Here is a 19299-nt window from a genome sequence, read left to right on the forward strand (position 1 = left end):
GAGGGGGAGTGCAGTAAAAAAAAAAAAAAAAATAGAGAGAGAGCTAATGGGACAGTCTTGTACACCTCATCTCCATCTAGATCTAACAGGCCAGGCCCAGGTGCCCTTTAAGGTCACAACTGACTCTACATCTGCCCTCTTTTCAAAAACATGTTCTATGACATACTGGGCAGCCAGAAAATTTGCTTATTTTATGATCATCTTTTCCCAACCAGTATTTTTTCATCGGCTGCAAAAGCACATAGAGAACCAGACAATGTGTGACTAGAATTTCTGAGTGAGAATGATGAAAAATGTTGGTTGAATAAACACAGCCTTGTTTAACCTGCAATGATGTCCACAGTTCAGCATTCATCTGCACCTGGAAAATGTTGTGGCCTGTTTTCTCCTGACCTGCAATCATAGAATGGCTGTCTGTGTATATCTTTTTCATTGCAGGGTCAAAGTGACGCACTGAATCACATAGAAGCTGACCTCTAAACAGCAACACAACCTAGGTATTTGGTCTTGGTTTAGACTGGGACATAAAAGACACAACAACATGAGAATAAACTGTTATTTATGCACGCACAAGCAAAGTATTTGTATATGACTGCCACTCGTCGTAATTGACTGTCTGCAGCTGACTCTGCATTGACCACATTCGCACTTTAGGTAGTCTTGTTTGCTAGACCTGAGTTGTCTGTCACATGAGTAGGCTAATAGCATGCTATCTTCTATCTAGAAACTAGACACAACATTCTTTAGCTTTTATATATCTATGAGAGATTTGTTAAGCATGTTTAGCAATGCTTTGCTTGGTATTTATTTGCATTGCATACATTAATTTCTCATACTTTTACTGAATTATTCAATATAGATATGATTTTTAAAATTAATTGAAAAGATATGACAATGATGCTTTATATAAAATATAGAAAGTATAAATATAGTATGACTTAATGGTGGCTACACTTACTATCTGTTGTCTATCTGGTAAATCAGCAAAACCAAAAGAAGAATTCTACAAACAATGAGCTGTATTCACCTTATGCTGCCCCATCCATTTTTTCACTTCCAGTATTCATGCGCTAGCATAGTTTGCTACCAAATGGAGTTGTCAACAATGAAGAGGAACATGGTTGTGTGCGGGCTCATGTAGACAGGAGGGTTGTGTTATTTGCGATATAATGAAGTTCAGGATGGGATGTGTGAGGCTGATAGCTGGTGCGGTTCCTCTGGTACACACAGCTGCTTCATCAGCTCCAACTTCACCAGCAGCGCCGCGCCAACTAGAGATCATCAGATTCAGCTCCATCAAAACATGAAGTGTGTAACTGTTCTGGTAAGTCCCTGTTACTAATGTTTTTAACTTCCAAATCAGTCAGCATGCTGGCTTGAATTGAGAAGTAATGTCTGATGAGTGTTTATTGTTGTTAGGCAGTGTAATTAACCTTTAAAATGACCAGCTGACGAGGGATAATGCTAACGTTAGTTAGCTAACACTGTTAGCGTCCTAGTTTGCAAATGTGGTTACTGTCTGACACGGCATGATGTTAGTTATTGATTTAATTTATCTAACACAGGATCCTGGTGTCTAGTTACATAGCTTGGTAACTTTCTGTTTGCTCAGCTAAAATATTTGTAATTTTTATTCTCAGGTGTTGTTACGTAGCTGTGATATGATATATGCTATCTAACATTAGCTGCATGTGTTCTATATAACACAGTTATTCCTTCAACATACTCTCCAGCAGAATAGTGTATATATGATGTTGCACCACTGTTATGCAAAAATAAGAGTTACTCTCAAAAAGGACACACACATATTTGCAGTTTCAAGCTTTCTGCGTAACTTTGAAACCATCATCAGGAGCAGGTAGAGGTGTCAGGAAAGAGCTAAAAAATACCAGTTGTGCCAGCTGATAGTTCAGCAGCATTTGATGATGTCATGTAACTTCAGTTCCTTTGATATCCCCCATATTTTTTAAATAGAGTTGTGTCCAGAAGGAACAAACCATTTCTTTAATGCCTGGCATGTTGGTAAAAGTTTGTATCTTATGTTTGTAGTTTAGTATAAGTTGGCTGTTTTTTTATGTCTAACATGTTCTTTTCAACATATTGTTTCAGTTCTGAAACAGGTCCAGGGAGACTTTGGGTGCAGGCATGAAGGAGAGGGAGTGGAGAACCTGAAGTTGTGGAGGCCAGCCATCATCAACCACCTGTACTGGACTTCCACTCCTAAAGGAGATCCAGATGTGATGAAGGCCGAGTGGCAAAGCAAAGTGAACCATGGTCTGGACATCCATGAACTTGACACGCCTGCATTTCTCTACTACACACATCCACCTCTGGAGGGACAAACACCAAACAAAGGAGCGGCTAAAACCAGGTGCAGAATGCTGTGTACAATATGTGGCTGTACATGATCAGAGGTCTAATCTTCAGTGGTGCTGTTTGAAGCTTTATCTGTACTGATTCCAGTGTGCTCCAGCCAGAAAATAATCTGCTGGACAATGTTCTTAACTATAAGTATACTGATAACTCAAAGTGCAATGAATCACTTTTGTTATTTTGTAAAGACAACACACCAAAGTTAGTATTGAAGATTAGTATTGACGTCACACATCATGTCAGAGCTTTTCACTGGAGGTGTGTCACTCCTTCATTCTCCACTTTGTACCAAAGCATGCTGGTTTCTCCTTCCTTGAGATGTACAGCATGTTACTATTGTGTGATATTTTAAGAATTAGTGCCACTAAAACTAAAGCAGTCTAACAAAGCAACCCTGCCCTCATTGATATACATGGGGTGGATAAAATATTAGAAACGCCTTGCAGTATAAAGCATTACTATTCAACAGCACCACAAACTACAGCCTCCAAAATGACCATAAAGCTGAATCTCAAACAGTTTCAATAAAAACTGAACATTGGAACCATCAGGAACGTAGGATTTATTGCAGGGCTGTTGGATGAGACTGCATTAGCTTTGGCTAGGTCTAACTAATAAACTGGGAACTGAGTGCATTGATATATTCCTTTTTGACAATGTCCAAAATGCACCTTACAGTGACAGTGTGACACTACACATCACATGAAAAATAAGGTTCTATAATATATATATATGTACAATTTATGATAGCTGCAATAAAATAAAGCAGCAAACTTCATATAATAAATGAAAAAATAACTTATTCTTAACTTACTCTTAAGTAATTCAGTTTCATATTCAACCTTCAAAACTAATTTACCTTCAAGATAATAGAAAAGAAAATCTATTTATCTATGGGCTGAAACATTTCCACTTTTTCCTAGTGCAGTTTACCTCGAATCATTTTCAAGAGATGAACATCAGAAGGACTCCCGATTCTATTTTTTTTTCTTTTTTTTTTTTTTTTACAAGTTGATTAGCATTAGAAATGTTAAATAACCTAATAAGCATGAGTGAAGTGACTAAGGTTAAATTATTATATCACAACTCAGGAAACTTTATTTGGGGAAACTAGATTTTAAATTATGTTTAAGATGATTTTTATTTATAATCATTCAGATTTCAAGACTTCAAGATTTTAAATTCTTCTACTTGGCAGTTTAACATCTCGATCTCATGTGATTAAGTACACTGATCACTTATACATAAAAGTTATGACAGCAGTCTCACTAGGTCGGACATAGTGACATTTACATTTGTTTTCAACACGGCACATGTCTGAATCGAATGTCGTCAGAGAGGCTGCGGCAGCACAAGGTAAAATATGCAGAGATGGAGAAATGCACACCATATTTTGCCTTCTACCATTACTGTAATAACTGGAATATCTCAGTCATCACCTCTTTTGCACAAAATCGGTTTAATAAACTAGAAAAAAAGAGTTACATTTTGTGACAGAGCTAAATTTAAAGCGCTGAATAAATGAATACCCAGCGAACCGCATACAGCCTGTGAGCAAATAGGAATGGGAATAAGAAAGGAGAATAGCAACTTAAAGTCCAGTCATTCAGTAAGCATCCCTTGGTTCACAATGGGCTTTAATTGAGACTTCAACAGTAAAATAAGTTTTAAAAACCATCAGCGATGCAGCCTTTGTATGAGCAAAAAAAGTCTCCTTCCTTATTATCATAACATTTTTAACTCGTGTTCTCTCTGGCTCACACTCTCTGCTCCCTCTTATATACCTGGTGCCAAATATCACGCAAGCATGCAGCTCTTTCTGTAAATGTCTTTTTATTTCTGAATAAAGCCATAAAAAAAAAACAACAAAAAAAAACAAAACATGACTTTAACAGCCTGATGAAGCCAGCAATTTTACCTAGGCTATTCCATGTCTGAAAAGGACTTAACCAATCCATATCCCTTTCACTCACAAGGCTGTGCAGAGTCTCTTTGTGTTCTCTTACCCTGGTAGTCTCATTTTTCAGTAACTAGTTCCACATCTGGGAGAGTCTTGGCCCTGATGAACGGCCCGCTGTGAGCATTTACTGCCCGTGACATGCAAGGGATTATCTACCTAAATTTCTGTGGTTGGCCATAACTTGCATCCCATTTCTCACTGGATAAAATCAACCGTTTTAAGATTCTGTGTACTATACGGCAGCACAACCACTCAGGCTGACTAGACATACTCTGCACATGCATGTGGTAAAGGGTTTGAATATGCCTTTGTGTGAAAATAACTGATGCACAGGAGATCACAAGTCATGTGTCCATGTGTGTACATATTAATTTGCTTTTACACAGTTATTTTTCTCCCGCTATACGCAATGGCCCTCCGGGACCCCTGTAGGAGGTGGGTAGTAAGTTCTGCAGGGTACAAGGCCCAGCCGGTAGAAATCCTCCTCCACTGTTAAGTTAGGAAGGAGAGACACAGGGGGGAGGTGGAGAGGGAGAGGGAGGAGGGAGAAGGATGGCCCACAACCACACTGGGCTTCAGTGGCAGAGGGAAGCTGCAGGCAGTGGCATGAGCTCCCTGACGGCCTCACCCCACTGATCCCGCAAATTCGGTAAACTTCATGGAAATTTAATAAGTGCCGCTGCTTTGTGTTCACCCGCAGAGCCCAGGCCTGGTGCTGGGAGGCACATGTGTGATGGTTTACCCGCAGACACTCGTCGGCCTGTTTCTAAGGCAGACAGAGGAAAGTCCCTCTTAGTGCTGCGGCTCTCTGAGCCAGAGAAGGAGCTGTGACCCCAGGGGCCGTGCTGCTTCAGCCAATATAGATTCTGTACGTCCTGAGGGGGAATAATATGTGGGGCTGGCCCAAGCCTGTTTCATTTCCCCTCCCCTCTCTCTCTCTCTTTCCCTCCCTTCAAAGGCCCTGCTCAGCTGCTCCTGCCAGGCTACAGAGCTCTTTGAGTTAAAAGGACAGCGATTCTCATTTGAAATCGCTGCCTTTGCTCCCTCGTCTTTCCTTTTTTCAGGGGCTGGCTTCTGCTGGCTGCACCACACTGAGCAGTGCTCTGCCATGACAACTAAATAGGCCCCCTAATACCACTTCATAAAGCCAAGGAGTATCCTCCAGGCAAGGAGCTGTAAATTAAAGACATAAATGTTGCCTTCATGGAAAGCGCAAAGAGTGAACCTTCCACTAAAATGACAGGAGTGGCTTAACAGTCCAGGCTAAATGATACCTTAACCAGGCATAATTTATAGGCACGTCCTACGGTGAGAAATAAATGGATCTTTTGGTTATGAGGACTGTGAACAGAGAACATGTTGCTCTGTGCATGTCCTTTTCTGTGTGTGTGTGTGTGTGTGTGTCAGTGGGGGCTTATCAACAAGTGTGGCTAAGTGGGATGATATTAGCCATTGGGATAGACTAGAGAAAAGATGCTTTTTGATTGTTTTGTCCATCAGCATGGAATTGACACTGACTTTTGAGACAAAATATAGATTTAAAAAGATTAAAAAAAAACAGGTATGCATTCACAAGACCAGAAAATACACCGACTTAATGTGCCCACCAGGTGATATATATAGTCTAACTTGCATGCAGCAGGTAGACATGAAGAATGTATTTCATTTCCAACTGTCATCACCCAGCCCTGTCCGTCACAGCCACATAAACAGTTTTTGTCAGTCTCATAAACAGTTCAGCTGTCCCCCCCGACGGTTTACCTTGTCATCATTCATTTTCTAAGAGAGGGATCCCACAAGAATGACAGATGAGGAGGAGAAGAAAAAGACAACATGAAAAAGGATTTCTTCCAGCTCTCCAAAACACACACAGAGAAAAAAGATGTTATTCTGCTGTTTATTTAGTCTGACTCCCTTACCGGTCGACAGACAACAATGAACAAGTGCAGGCACCTATTGCAGGGAGATGACAAGAGATGAAGATGAGTGAGGGAGCCCTCTAAAAGATAAGAGCTTTCCTTCACTCTGCTTCTCTGTCCTTCTTTCTTTCTGTCTGTCTGTATCTCTTCCTCTCTTTCTTTACTTGCTGCCTATGATGATGTGACAAGGCTGCTAAGCAGATGTATGCACCCGTCATTTACGCAGTAGGCTGTCTGTAACAGAACAATTCCTCAATTCATTTTTCACATCATTGTTTTCCCCTTTTTAGCGTGTCATGGGGGTCTTGCGTTGTGGGCGTTGTGACGGCGGGGGTGAGATAGGAGGGCAGACAGGCGCAAAGTGGAAGGATGCTGGGCTTCTCTAAGGGGATGTTTGGCTTTGTAATTTCACCCTTGAAATTCGTGATTACAAACGGGACAACTTTTTTAATTTTCTCTTTTGTCTGGATTCAGCTGGCTGACAGTCTGCCCCAGCAGCCAGGCCTTTTAATCAATCACCTAGATAATCAAATGTCACTGGCTATCTGCTCCATGTAATTACTTTTGCAATTAAAAATCAATCTCCAGTCACCCCGTCTAATTAGAGGGATGGGCAGATCCTCATCTAGATTGATTTTATAATACATATTGACTTCAAATGCCATAACATTGCCATATTCCCTCATTTTCATGCTGTGGAGCATCAAAACAAAATGCCAGGGATTATGGGAAGGTGCAGTGAGGGGTTGTTCTGATTCTGTGTACCAGGAAAAGGTCCCCAGTCTAGGAAAGGTTCACCTTGCTTGCTTGTCTGTAATGACAACACTCATCCTCTCCGCTCCCATTGGAAGAAGGAGGAGGAACAAATGGAGGTCTAATAATCTACATGACAGGCTACAGCCAGTAAAAAGACATTTTTTCAGGAACATAAGTGGGGTAAAAATAAACTCCTCCCCACAATAGAAATCAAATCTATCGTCATTCTAATAATGATGTAGGAGGACAAGGGAGAACATCGGCTTCTAATACGATATTGACATCTTAGCACATGTTATCTGAGAGATCTAACGTACCTCAAGAGGTGTCTTCTCAAGCCATACATCATGACATCCAGGGAGCCTGCAATGGCAGATATAAACAAATAAAACTCCACCAGAGACATCTTGTTCATGAGTCTCTCTCTGCTTTTAGCAGATTTATTCCTAGGGAAACAGTGTCCATCTGGAGGACATCATAATGGCCCACATGCCCACCGTTGGGGACAGGCGTGTGAAAGGCGTGCGTGCACGGTGCCCTACCATGTGTCTCTCTGTCTCTCATCTCCACCTCGTTGCCTTCGGGGAGACTTACAGCACTGACAGGTCCAATAATGAAGCTTTCCAATGTAGGCTTATTTAGACACACATAAGCATGCATGCGCACACACAGAAATACATATGCAGACACATAGACACAAACGCGTGCACAGACACACATGAACAGGCACAGCCTCGGGGAAAGTGCCACTCATACACACAAGCCAAACAGTGGAGCCTACAGGGAGACATGAAGCTCAAGGACCAGCTGTGTGCAGAACCTTGAGAACCCCGGAATGCAAATAACGCTGGAAAAGGCTGCCACAGGCTTGTAATACAAATATGTACACAGCTAAGTACTTAACTATATTGCGGTCTCTTTTGGTTGATTGAAGCTACTTCTCTTGTGTGATTACACTGGTTATAATAGATGGCTTCTCCTGTATGATGTCCATAAGTGATTAATTCTGTCCATCAGACATGTGATGAGGAGTGTCCTTCCTCCCCTTGGCTGATGATAATAGAGAGCTCCAGAGTCTGTAGTTCCTATCCAGACTGGCGCAGTGATTAAAGAAGAGATCGAAACCCCCTTATAACCCTGGAGGGAAGGAGGGAAGGAGGGAGGGAGGGATAGACGGATGGAAAGAGAGATTGAAGAGCAGAAGAGGTTATTTAACCCAACATCACACACAGAGTTGGCAGCACTGTACCTTTCTATTACGCACTAAAGAGTAAACAAAGGGCATGTATCTTGCAAGCCTCCCTGGCCCCACGCGGCGCAGGGGATGTGATTGGCCCGCGTTAGCCCAGTGCTGCCTGGGCCTTTTCCCAATGAGACCAGTAATAAGGGCAGCACTTATCATGTGTTGCCTCCAGCCACCACCACCACCACCACCACCACCACCACCACTACAGCAGCAGGCAGGGAGAGAGAGGGGAGAGGAGGGCCCACCAGTCGAGAAGTAATTAATCACCATGGAGTGGGAGCTGTCAAATCCCCAGGTCTTTTGAACTGATAATGCTGCCCACCACAATTTAGCCTGATGGAGATGAGATTTCCTTTTCACCTCTGGCAAGAAAGAGCAAAATAAAGTGGAAAAAAGAAAAAGAGAAAGGGGGGTGGGATGCGAAGCAGAAAATATATTTTTTGAACAACAGCGGCCAGTGGTGTACTTAATGATTGCCTTGCTCCTCTTAAACCTGACGTCCTTATCAAGTCTAAGTGTCCCGATCAATATGTTTCCTCTCCGGCATTCCTGAAATAGCTCACACATCAACTCCAGCATCCCCCACCACCCCCCTTCTCTCTCTGTTACAGCACCATCTGTTATTATAGTATGATCACTGAGTGTCTTGCCAGACACATGAACAAGTCAATATTTATTCTGATACAAAAGTTATGCTTATTGCTATGCACTTTTAACCTTGATGTTAGTGCATCAGGACTGATTTGTTGGTTTACTGTTGCGTTTAACAGCTGAATATGTCAATAATAACTGTCACACTGCTCTCTTTAACAAAGAAAGTCCATACAAAATCAAATTATGATTTGTTTTGTGTGTATCAGTATTGTGCAATAAATGAGTGAAACACATGAATAAACAATTATGTCTGAGCAGGCTTTGCATCTATTTGCAGCTTATTTTTGAACAATGTATCAATTGGGTATGGTTTCACATGGAAGGAGAAGCAAGTCTTGAAACTTGACAGAACAATGTAGAAAAATGTAGAAAATATAGGAAAATTGTAGTGCCTCTTAACAATGTTTATTTTTTATTTTTTTTCCTGTAATGAGTGACTAGCGTGTGATCATACACATGGTAATGTGTTGGACACTGACCAAAATGCTTGACACCAGCAGCCTGAATATGGAATTTCACCAACAGAATGTCTCGGTGTTTGATGTGCATCTCTTGTTTGTTTTGGCTTTAACACTGCTATTCCCATGGTCAAAGTGCTCTCTGAGTGCCAGAGTTCATGACCTCTGATGGTGTGTTTTGCGACACTGGATGGAGGCACTAAGCACCGGCTTTAGCAAAGGGCTGGCGGGACTCTAGACATGACTTCTAGCCAGACTGTGGAATGTTTTCTTACACTCTTTTAAAAGCACATTTCCAAGTACGTTTATTGGCAGATTGGGTGTCAGGAACAAATAAGCATGATGGCTGTCCAGAATCCACAGTTGATAAGAGAAGCGAGGCGGCCACAAATAGAGGAAGGGGCTGCCATCCAGTGAAGGGGGAGATGAAAGAGAGACAGCTGCCCTGGATGGGTCTGGGTCCTTATCGGGCTGGCTGGGTCCTGTGTCAGACTAGGACTATTATAAGTGGGTCACGCTGTGCGGACAGTTCAAAGTCTTCCGCTCCCTTTTTCCTCCTCCTTGTTTCTTTATTTTCTCTCACCTATGCATCTGTGAGTGGATAATATTTTTTTTTTTTTAAAAGTCAGTCTCTTTATATTGAAGTGAACATGACCACTGCATATGTAATGGCATGCCTCAAATATAAACACTGAAGTATACCAATGTTGAACATGTGGCTTATCTTATGCCTTTTACTCCAAATCATTATGCAAGTTATGAAGCCCTGAATTGCAGGGTTTCATACAGTTTGAGGGGTTTTGCAAATATCTGGAGGTTAAAAACTGTATGTACATGCTTCTTTAGTCAGTAATTTAGCTGTTGTTTGCCTAGTGAAGAAAAAGAAACACTCACAGTTTGATGTTCAAAACAAGAAAAAGAGAAAAACAGCATTTTTTTTAAAGTTCTTCAGTCTATTTTTTCTACTAAGTGCAATTCACAATTGCAGTTTTAAAAAGCATTAATGTTCTTTTCGAAAAATTAGCATGTCAACATGATGGTCTTATTGACATTGAAGATATTTTTACCTTTTGTCCTGACTTCACACTCTTTGGAGGTAGAACATTCTCCAATGGAGAACAGGTTTCCTTTTTATTGCTTTGACATATAGTCAATACTCAATATAGTTCTTGACACCCTGAGGCACAATAGCAGTCACTTGTGTATAAAGAGTGTCAGCGAGTTATTTTGACCCCCTACTGTAATCATGACCTTTCCAATAACACGACTCCCCCACAGAGTCTCATTCCCTAAAGGCTCTTCCAACTCAGGGCTAAACTGCATTACCCCTAGCCAGCATTCACAGCTCAGCAGCTTCTAAACAAGCTACTGTTGACAGACACCGAAGCACACATTCACACATGTATGAATGCGATGGGCGAGGACAATAAATGCCTGAACAGTGCACACAACGTGCATGCACGCACTCACACAGAGATGGGAAACAGACATATACACAGACTTATACGTGTACATGAACAAGGCTTGAATATTTAGCTCAAGGGAACATAACATGTAACCAGCGATATCATGCATAAATGAAAGGGAAAATGATATGGCATGCATTTCATTCTTTTGTAAGATTGCGTCCCTAGGTCATTGACTAAATAATTAGGCGATTGAAGTGACAGATTAAAGGCAGATTGGAAGTGACTGTGAAAGCAGGATAATGTTTCCCTAATCAGCTTGGTCGGAGAAATGCAGATTGTGAAATTTTCCAGCTACTTCCTTAGAAAAATGCATTTCACTTCTGATTAGGGATGATTAGTGTGTTGGTGGAGGAGGAGGGGGGTCAGGCTCTTGTGCTCCTGGGGTCCTGAGGCCAGAGAGAGAGAGGGAAAGAGGAAGGGAGCAGGGTTGGGGGGCATAGGTGGAGTGCCAGCATATATACGAGTACAGCCTCAGAGAATGACTGGAAATGATGGAGCTGGAAATAGTTACAGAAAATACAAAAAAAAAAAAAAAGCACACTGTCTTTTCAATTCAAAGAGCATGATTTAAGAGTAGATAAGCTTTTGAAAGAAGAGAAGATCACGTAAGAGGAAGCACTGGATTGCTGTGAGTCCTGTCCCATAAGGCAGGAAATAGCAGAGGGAGATCTGCTTATCACAGCGTCTCAACTGGTGGATCATTTATTTACCAGTCCATGACACATATGCCAGATTTACACTGGCTACAAAGTCACCAGGTAAACTCTTCCCCCGTTATGCCAAGGTAATAGTTTCTGAGCAACAGCATTACAGAAGGTTAAATGTAGAACAGATGTAAAGTATAAAATACAACATGATCAAAGCTAAGGCACTCAAGACAGATACGCCAGCAAATGATGATGAATGACTCTCTGCAGAATTGTAAGCTGCACACAAATGTAGCGAATTGCAAAGGTTGGAGTGGGGGTTGGGGGGACAGGGAGAGAGAGGAGAGCGGACACCAGGGAGCACAAACAGTGTCCAAACTCATCGGGATGATCCTCCGCAGAAGGCCCCCACGATTAAGTTCCTACAGCAGGAATCACAGTTCGGACAATGTGTAATTGATTTCCCAAAAGGCTCAGAGAGCACCCTTAGTGATCCCTGGGATAGCCTTGCCTGTGAAAGTTTGCTTTTCTCCCAGGCTTGCGGCCACAACTGAATGACATCATCCCCTAGCACACATTTTTACTTTTATCTCTGAAAGATATATTATCCATGTGCTGGGCTCTGCTAGTGGAGATCAAAGGCAGCACTCTGTTCAGGCACCATATTAAAGTGAAACATGATTTTGCTACAGAAAAATAATCTGTTTATTTCAAGATAGATTCTGTTACATACCTTGCTTGCGCAGGCATAGGCAATTCAACTTGACTCGGGTGCCTTTCTATCCATTCCAGGTGGGAAGACAACATATGTTACATGTGGACTGTTGTTATCAATACATACTTATTAACATTTACTTGTATTATCATAATTTGCAACGACACCTGTACAAATTCTTTTTTTTTTCAATTGCAATTATTGCCCACACATTTTCCAGTATATGCATATGAACAAGAATACTGTCTGTGTGGACATCAGAAGTGCATGCACACACATACACCTTTATCAACACACACACACTCTCTCTCACACACACATGCACACACACACACACACACAATTGCAGACATTCACATCCTCTTTAATCTCTTGACGCTCTGTCCAGGATGATCACTGGCTGGTGTGAAGCGTCACGCTCAGAGAGAAACCAGACAGAGGGACACATGTTTGTGCACTCCTAAATGAAGTGTGACCATGGTGTACCTCTGAAGCAGGGGCTGGGCTGGGGGCTGTTATGGGGTCTGACAGCAGGGGGGCGCTGTGATAATTTGATGTGAACTGGCTTGATAAATCACTGTGTTGTTACCTTGGCTTTAGTATCTGTTTATGTCTCTACAAATTGAAACCCCACTGGCACAGGGCTGAGGTAGAGCCACACTCTGGCCCCCAACGATTAGTTCAAGGTGGGGAGAGTTTAGATCCCTGGCCCCTATTGGCCATCTCCCTCTTGCTGTTTTGTCTCTCCCTGCTGAGGGAGAAAGCAATGGACATGTGTAAGCAATAAAGCCAAAGGTCTGCCTTCCACCGCAGCCTGAGTGAAAGGAATGCAGAACCAAACTATAAAATAATAATGGGCACTGGGGCAGGGAAGAGGCAAGGGAGGGCAGAGGGCGGTGGGGTGGGGGGCATCAGAGACAGACACATCTGCAAGGGAGGTGGGAGGTGGTGGTTGTGGATTGGGGGGTGTGTGGGAGGGTGCTAAGGTGGGGTGGGGTCCTGAAGCAGAGCCCTCTTCTGACCCTTGGACGTGCTGTTAAAGGCAGAGCGTAGCAAGTAGCCCAGGCTGGCATCACATCAAAAGGCTGACAGATGAAGGGCAAAGGCCAGTTTGACCTGGGCGCTAAGCTGCTGCTAAGCCTCTTAAAGCCAGAGGAGAGGTGCAGTAACAGGGAGGGAGAGGGGGGGGGCAAGACTGAGGAAGGAACGAAGGGAGTAAGTGAGACTAAGAGCAAGGAATATCATTCACAACTCCCTCCTCCTCTGTGATAATCAAAGGAATGATAAAAAAGCTAGTCATGTAGACAGTAAGTACAGATGCACAGAAGTGAGAAGAGATAACATTAAATACCTTGTGCAGAATTGTCACGCGAGGGGCATACTTCATCTAAAGCTAATAAACTAACATCCCCAAAGCCTGTTTAAAGAAGGTTTTCATAATCACCGAAAATAAACTACAATCAGGACAATAAGACAGACAGATGGAGTCCTGAGGCATTTATCTGCTTTAAACATTTTCCCTTAGAAGCCACCAACTTATCATGAGCTTGTCAACACAGTGACACCATTCTTTCAAATGAAACACTAATGCGCTGATATGAGCACACAGCGCCAGTATCTGTTCATGAAATCTGAGGGTTGATCAAAAGGTTCGGTACATCCAGTTCAGTGTATACCTCTGCAAATAAGTGGAAATCGTCACAAGTACTCACATAACAAGAATACAAACACAGAGGAGCTGCTTCCAACCAGAGGAGTTATGACAAAGCAAAGCAAATAACACCATGAGAAGGGGCGGGGGGGGGGGGGGGGGGGACAGCAGACAGGAATGAAGGGGAGATGAAAAAGCGGGAGAAAAAAAACACAAGAGAAGAAGTAAAACTTTGAAAAAGACCAACTGATCTCCTAAAAGGAAGCGGACATATCCCACAATGCAACAGGACAGGAAATGCCTACTGAGAGGATAGGGCTCCCCTCTGGACCCCATTAAGGGAATGCATGAAATTAATAGTGACATCATGTTGCTTGGTCAACAAACGCAGGTTGATTGATGAAGACAAACGGTCAGGGTGATAGCCAGTTGTTGGCTTTCCCTGGGAGATGCCATTTTCAGCCAGCCTCTACTTCCAGCTTGTGAAAGGGATACGGGCTGTCTAGCCAGCTCTGTTCCAATGCCACTCCTGTCACTCAAAATCACTCTGGGGTTGTTTTCAACACTTGTGTAAGGTGGCTGAAAGGATTTCAACTAAAGCGCTGAAAAACATAATACATTTCAGGTGTAATGTTAGTATTCAGACATCTATCATCCTGATAGAGGGGGAAAAAAATTGGTAAAACTGGTACAATATGGTACACAAAACTGTGAGTAGTTACTCAGGGATGAGTGAGAGATGAATCAGTAATGACCCGATAATTGATGAATCGTTAATAAGTATTTTCCGAATAACTCTGAATTGAAGTCTATCTTGTTGATAATGATAAGTTACCAGAGAACAGACTGGAAGATAATATATTAAATAAATACATAAATATCTTTGAACTGACACACTGACTTTTTTCTTCAGTTGTTTCTTAATTCTGAGCCAAACGCTGAGTGGCACAAAATTAGTAACCAATCATTAATTACTAATTACTCAAACATTAGATACTCTTTTTGCACACATGCCACTCAGCGGCTGATTCAGAGTTAATCTGATCCAATTTACCACAAAATTGTAGTTTGATGGTTCAGTTGATGGCTCTGCTCCTCTCTTCATTCATGTGTTCGAGATATAAAGCCACAGATGTGACAATGCAACTACAAAGTTGATCATCAATCTTTGGTCTGAGGTGTTCTAGTACCATGTGCACTCTTACATAACCTTGAGATCAAACCTATATATTTACAGTACATATCTAATCCTTATAGCATTGTATTTCAAAACTATTCATTTACTTTTAATGGATCACTACTTATTACATTTATATTTTATACTTTTTTTTCCTTTTTTCCCCTTCACACACCAAAAACAAGTCATAATTTGGGTATTGCATTTCACTAGACATGGAAACATCACTTTCACCTAAAGGTGTTGTTGTTACTGAGTTTCAGTGAGAGACAACTGTTTCCATTCATCTCAAATTCTATGCAGCTGTTGAAAGAAAAGTTTCTTTGATTTAGTAAATATCTCTGCACATCTCGTGTTGTGAGCATCAAAGGTACCGTGAGCAGATATCAAAGCGTCCTCCTGGATCGTCTATCCTTGGCAGCTAGACTGTACTTTCCATCTCAAGTGTGAAGCCGAGTTACAATGTAGAAATGAGACTGCAAACCTTTTACTAGGGCTACAACAATTCCTGACTGGGGTGGACATCCTGGGTTTCATTTGCAAGATGTGCTGGAAAGTTTGCCTTTTTGCACTCCAATGATAAAAGGCTGACACATCATTCTGGCATGTAGTGGAAAATAGAAAACCAGCTATACAAATGTATAAGTCAAAGGCTTCAAAAGTCTTATTTTTGATGTTTCTCTATGACTTGGAAAGGATTAATACATCTTCTTTTACAAACTAGGTCAATGTTTCCACCTTGTATTGTCCTTGCTCTTGTTTTAAGTTTTTTATATGATTTATTTCATACATACTGTAAAGCCTATTGCATAAAGCATAATTGAAATACAAATATATATAGTAAAAACAAAAAATAAAAGAGTAAACACAATGGTGAGAAAGGTTAGAGAGAGAAATACATAACATTTTAATTATTTGTTATTGTCTGGAATCATGTATTGAGATTTTTGTTTTAATATTTCCATGCATATGTTTGTGAGGTCATCTCAACTTCTGCATGTTTTTCTTTTTTGTGTGGGTCAACAATCTTAACCGAGGTTAAGTAAGAGTACATCCACACTAAGCAGGATGTTGTCCAGAAAAACAATTTTTTTCCCAACAGAGCAGCAGCAAACAGAGCTTTTCCAAAACAGTCTCTAGAGCGTATAAATCTTAAAACACTGGCTTGGTTTTGCAGCATTTAAATGTTGAGTTTTTTCAAAATGATGATGTCAGCCTGCCCAGTGTGGAACGAGGCTGAGTGGCAGTAAAGTTAAGGACTTTATGTCTCGAACCTTCTCTGTGATCAGTCATTTTAAATGTCAATATAGCTGAATACACAGCAGAGCTGTTAGACTTAAGCTGGATTTATGTTGATTTTGTCAGATGATGATGCAACTATAAAATTATGATTTTATCACCGCAATGCAGTCCAGCTTCAGAATGACTGCTGGTGAACAGGTGGTATTCATGAGACGCGATTAAATCACTGCTTGACATTTGTTCCATTGTCTGAGAACAGAAAAATAAGTAAATGAGGCCAACTATATTGTGAATTCAGCTGTATCAAAACACAGCATATATATATATATATATATATATAGAGAGAGAGAGAGAGAGAGAGAGAGAGAGAGAGGAGACTGAATGGAGGTTTACAGGACTGTCACATGGCAGTTAAGGAGACAACTTTCTGTCAACTGTAACTTTGTCCATGATCACTCATTTTAAACAACAACAGCTGTTGTCATTAACCCGTAGTTGTTCATTTTGTCAGATGTTGCTACCATAAAATAGTGATTTGGTCAGAACGTCTGTCTGTTCCTCTCATTACCAGATATTGGCTGTGATGCACAGTTTTGTTGTTTGCTAACGGAAAAGTGAGCAAAGAAGAAGAGATTTATCCATTTTATGCTGTTAAGGTGTTTTTCTGTGTACTGAAACAACTTGAAAACATTAGTGTTGAGACAAGTCGTTTTCACATGCAAATGGCATTTTAAAAATCAGAATGTGAAGTGTAGACGTAGTCTCAGTGAAACCAAATGGAAGTCAAGAGACTTATACTGTCAATTGTGGAAGACGGTGAGTGTCAACTTACTAATTGTGGGCGATCAGAGGCGCGACAACAATGACCTGTTAAGGAAATAGAACTGAAGAGCCCCGCGCTTCACTAGATGCCTTATGATAAGGAAATTGGTGCCACCAGTGTGTTGCACATGCTAAACTGTGCCACCATCTGCTTCGAGACCTGGGACCAGCCCAAACCACAAGACAGTGGCTGAAACACACAACTCAAGATGGCAGTCAGTCCGCAAACACAAGCCACAAAGCTACTCTTAGTCTCAAGGATGTAGAACCGAAATAGTGAACCGCTTTAGGTGTGACACGGTGACACACGAGCTTTTGGGATGATGCCAGCGATCCTCGGCCAAGCAGGATATTACCCGTATGGCCGTCCTACACAAGACTTTGTGAGCAACTACATTTGATATTTCAAAGACAGTCGATGGAAGAATCTGGCGGCAAATTAATAACAATATAGGATGGCACAGAAGCAAACTGTTCCATTTATGTTCATGTCCACATGCTGGTATGGAGGAGATCACTCGGCCAGTCCCACAGGTATAAGATGTTCTCAGTTGTAGTTTCATGGACAAATAACAAAGATCCAACATCAGATAAAGGCATTTGGCTCTTCGGAACAGAGTGGGAAGCCCAGTGCAGCACGAGAGGCTGTCCTTCACTAGCGGAACCATTCTCCACACTTGGCACTGACATAAAAGCAGCTTCTACTCCACTGAAGTACTCACACATACATAGACACAAAGACAGACATGCACGCATACATACATGCATGCCCGCACACACATACACACAACCCCGCACACACACACACAATTCAGGAAGTATGCCTGTCACGGACACGCAGGGAAGGGAGGCAGCAAAAACAACTTTCTGTCGACAGGAATAAGAAAAACAACAGTTGAAAGGGGGTCTGCATGAGAGAGAGTGCGAGACAAAGGCATTCGCTCCGTCAGAACTCATCAGTCTGCAGAAGGAAAATATGTAAGGGAGATGCAACCATATGAGCGCTGTCACTGTCCTCCTGAACACAAGACAGAGAGGACAGGCTGGTGGAGAGCGAACTGAGAGCCAGGGAAACCTTCAGTAAAAACCTACCACATCTACAGAGACATTGGCAGGTTGGTGAGTTTTAGCATGTCTGGGATATGGATATACATAACAGTCTGCGGACTACATAGAGGCATAAACACAAGACTAAAACCAACTTTCTTTAGCAAATGAGCTGCTACTATGAACTGGAGGTGTTTGAAGCTTGATAATGAGTTTCTTTGCCCAAAGGCACAGGCTTTGCTAAAGAGAAACAGGGAGGAGAGAAATACAGAGGAGAGCTAGTCAGTGAGGGCCAGATTACCCCAAGGCCTCCAGGGCCACTCTCCAGAAGAGAAGATAAAAGAGCTTATTAATAGCCCTTAGATTTACATGCACTAAGTGGATGTTTATGTTGGAACTTGCTGCTTATGTGTGAACATCCAACAACTGTAAACAGTGCCATTCAGGTCCCATTTCCTTTACATCATTGATATTGTTTCAACTCACAAAATAGGCTGCCAGAGTTTAAAAAACATCATTCGGGCATTATCTTTTAAGTGGTTCCACAATTCGGTCTGCCTAGGGAGGTAATCAAGAAGCTTCATTGTGCACTTCCTCCTCTGCCTCTTCACGTTACGCTGACCTCTGTATAAACAGCTGAGAAAGGGACAACCGACAGAGGCGTTATTGTGTGAGTACGGTGGCTTAGCCTATAGGTTGTTAGACACATACGATACGTATTTGCACTGCTAGAGGCAATTACAGACACTATTGTGTGGATGAACAGGTCATGAGGCCAGTTCAGTTAAAAAGCGATAAACTTTTTAAAAAAAAAACATTTATTCATACAAAAAAAACAAAAAACAAATAAAAACAGCCACCTGGTTTAACTGCAAACTTGTGATTTGTTTAATGTTGTTGTGAAGCTTCCATTATGTATGCTGCATTCCCTCTGAATGTAACCACAGTGTGTTAGACAAGCATTTCCATTAATACTGCGGAATAAGTAGAAACCTATTAGATTTGATCCACCCCGTACTTAGTAAAGGTTGTGACCAATAACATGATGCCATTATATTAAAACTCTGGGAAGCCCCTCATCAACCACATGAAAGAAAGATAGTCAGGAGGAGTGGGGTTCATGGGGAAGCATAGAGCACATGTCCATAACCCCCACTGCCTTT

The 19299-nt window shown here is 41.7% G+C and overlaps 1 long non-coding RNA gene across 1 annotated transcript; it reads left to right on the forward strand.

The window, feature by feature from the left end:
* Positions 1-436: 436 nt before the first annotated feature.
* On the forward strand, positions 437-3113 carry LOC121894587. Its single transcript, XR_006095579.1, has 3 exons — positions 437-497; positions 1061-1324; positions 2110-3113. It is a non-coding gene; the product is annotated as an uncharacterized LOC121894587 (long non-coding RNA).
* Positions 3114-19299: the final 16186 nt, after the last annotated feature.

Source organism: Thunnus maccoyii, chromosome 1 (genome assembly GCF_910596095.1).
Source record: "Thunnus maccoyii chromosome 1, fThuMac1.1, whole genome shotgun sequence".
Classification (NCBI taxonomy): domain Eukaryota; kingdom Metazoa; phylum Chordata; class Actinopteri; order Scombriformes; family Scombridae; genus Thunnus; species Thunnus maccoyii.